A 3,490-nucleotide genomic window follows, 5' to 3' on the forward strand; every position below is an offset into this window, starting at 1 on the left:
TGACTGTCGAGATACTAACCCTAAAACTGTCTGACAGCTGCTCCGGAACTCCCCGGCTACAATTTCCATAAACACTAAGTCAAATACTGATAACTAATCTTAGGGTAAAATGACTATTTTACCCCCTGATCAAAGTCAACTTCCTGGTTGATCGGACTCGCCGAGTTGGCTCGCCAACTCGCCGAGTCCCTTCCATCTGTTCTAGGTTTACACCCGTTCTACTCATCGAGCTTAGCGAAGACTCGACGTGTTCTTCCTCGATGCATACCTACTAAGTTCAAGTTCATCCGACTCCCCAAGTTGAAGAACAACTCGTCGAGTCTAAGTAAATCTTCATCGGACTCGCCGAGTTGCTCATCCAACTCGCTGAGTCTACGACTATCTTCATAGGACTCGTCGAATCCATCTTTCTACTCGCCGAGTTCATCCATACCTTTTTGTAACATCCCGGAATAGCAAGAGTAGAGTAGAAGGACTAAAAGTGTAAATTTTGAAGGGCAACTCGGCGAGTCCATGGATGGACTCAACGAGTAGGGTCGCAACTTTGGTCGCGAGTCAGGTGGCCGACTCGGCGAGTCCAAAGATGGACTCGGCGAGTAGGTGCTGAGTGGAGAAAACCCTAAATCCAGGGAATGAACCCTATTTAAAGAACATTATATCCTCTCCCCAGCCTCTTTGATCCCCTTTGAAGTCCAGAAACCCTAGAAAGCGTGATTGAAGAAGATTGGAGTGCATTTGGAGCTTGGGGAGGTGTTTGTTGAAGAGATCTTGAAGGAGAAGAGGCTTGGATCAAAGGGATTTGCTTGGATTCAAGTTTCATTGTAGTTGGAGCATTCTTTTGAGTGGAGGAGTTCGTGTCCGAGTTCGGAGCAGCGGGATCTTATCCTTTCAGCCGACAGTTCGAGGTGAGTTATCCTCACTATATCAATAGGGTCTACGGCACCAAGGCCGACCCTTACCGGATGGAAATCCGAGTAGTTGTTTGTCATGGTATTGCTTGATATGGGCCGGAAGGCATTATGATATGGGCCGGAAGGCATTCTACGTTATGTGGACCGGAAGGTCATGGCCTGGAAAGGCGTATGTGTGTAAGTAGTATCTTGACTGAGACGTAGGGTGATATATGCTCGTGATCGGCTAGGTCGGTATCCTGGTTAGGGTAATGATATGTTATGTGATCTGCTTGATCGATTTGTTGACTGCGAACTGTTATATGATTGAATGTTATGTGCATAGGGTTGTTTAGACTGGAGTTTGACCCGATATGCATGGTTGTTCTATGTTCTGTTATGTTATGTATGCTTTTTATGTTATGAGCCGGAAGGCAATATGTTATGGGCCGGAAGGCAATATGTTTTGGACCAGAAGGTCGTGGCCTGGAAGGGCGTATATATGGTTGGTATTTTGGGGGTATCTCACTAAGCTTTCGGGCTTACAGTTGTGGTTTAATGTTTTTCAGGTTCTTCAGGAGGCTGTGGCAAGACAAAGGCGTGATCGTACTGTTCCTCGTGTTTATGTTTTATGAAATGGACCTGGGAATATTCTGATAAGTAATGTATTGAAAACCTTTTTGTAATAATGTTATTAAATGAATTGTTTGGAAAAGTTTAAATTATGTTGAAATTTTTGGTCGTTACAAATTGGTATCAGAGCCTTGGTTTAAGCGAATTGGAGGAACACTCGTGTGACTCCAGTCTCAAATCGAGGAGGGTTTTAAAAAGAGAAAATAAAATGGTTTTTAAATTAAGTAAAAGGAGGACGCGGAGGTACGATCAGCTGGAGCCAGTAAGTAACCCCAAACTACCATTCATGACATTTGTTTTATTGAGCTTTGATAGAACAACATGCTAGTGTTAGGCTAGGGATCTTCAGGATTTCATGATGATGTTGCGTGTTTTATGATGCCTGCTAGCCTAGGGTTTTCCTCTGTTGAGATTTCCAGTGTTCCTCTAAGAGTGAGGATCGAGCGCTTTCTATGAACATTTGTCGCTAGGGTGTTGTGGTAGTACTTCCTACAAATATGGGTAGGTGTGGAAGGTAGTATGGGCCCGTACTACTGAAAGCACAGGACCCATACACGTATCAGGGAAACCATGACCTCTAGAGTTGGGTTGAGAGTTGGTTCCCGGGATAGTGGGAAGAGTCTGAGGTTTTATGGTATATTTTCAGTATGGAGATTTCGAGGCATGCTGGGAGTGGATCCGGGTCAGGATCAGGTGCAGGAGGAGGAGTTGCGGACGGGTCAGTACCAATCGAGGTTATCGGTCAGATGAGTACGCACGAGTTGGATGTGAGGATTCGTGAGATCGTGCATGATGAGGTTCCTGCATTGTTCCGGGCCGAGCTGCCGGAACTGTTTGGGTCGATCAAGACCGCCATGGTGGAGTATTTTGATGAGTGTTATGCGGCTCTCAAAGAGACAGCTGCCGCGGCGGCTACAGCGGCTGTAGCAGCGGCAGGGGGTGGAGCTAGTAGGGGTTTTCAGTATCGGGACTTCGTTAATACGGAGCCTCCCACCTTTGATGGAGTTCGGGATCTGATCGTTGCTATGAGATGGTTATCAGACGTGGAGGGGTGTTTCTTCACGTGTTCATGCCCTGCTGATCAGAGGGTGAGGTGTGCTCGGAACCTGTTAAGGCTTGGGGAAAAGGATTGGTGGAGATTGACCACGGGGTCATACTCGGACGCGCAGAGGGCTGCAATTTCATGGGATCAGTTCAGAGAGATGTTCATCACTCGTTATGTTTCGCGAGTCGAGAGGGAGAGGTTGGCTCAGGAGTTCCTGGAACTGAAGCAGGATACGAAGTCGGTGATGGAAATCACCAGGATGTTTACCGAGAGGGCGATGTTTTGACCTGAGTTCGCTTCGGAGCAGGCTCAGATGTCCTGATATCTGAGTATGCTAAAGGGGGATATCAATCAGTTTGTGTCCGCGCAGAGGTGCGAGACTTTGTTGGAGTTGCACGAGGCCGCCAAGCGGCGTGAGTTAGAGATTGAGTTGCAGTTGCGTGAGCTGAGGCAAGCTCCAGTTCAGTCGCAGCCGGTGACGAAACGGTCTAAGACCGTTGATTCCAGGATGGGAGATCAGGGCAGCCACGTTTGTGGAAAGTGTGGGAGGGGTCACGCCGGAGTTTGTCAGTCCGGTGGAGCATGCCGCAAGTGCGGAAAGGAGAGGCACTATGCGAGGGATTGTCGGCAATCAGTGTCGGTTCGGGATTTGAGGATATAACATCATTGTTATCAGGTTGGGCACTTGAGGGTTAACTGCCCACAGCTATTTGCATGACCGGTGCAGGCTCCAGCACCAGCCATTTTGAGGATCGCAGGTAGAAGTCAGGGTGGAGCGGAGCCCCCAAGGGCTTGGGGTCGTGCTTTTCAGCTTGTAGCGGAGGAGGTTAGAGCAGTGCTGGACGCAGCTACGGGTATGTTTCTATTGGGTTTTGATTAATCTAACACTTCCTAAGTGTGCATGCAACCCTAATAAACCTTG

Source organism: Lactuca saligna, chromosome 4, assembly GCF_052625555.1.
Source record: "Lactuca saligna cultivar CGN05327 chromosome 4, ASM5262555v1, whole genome shotgun sequence".
Lineage (NCBI taxonomy): Eukaryota > Viridiplantae > Streptophyta > Magnoliopsida > Asterales > Asteraceae > Lactuca > Lactuca saligna.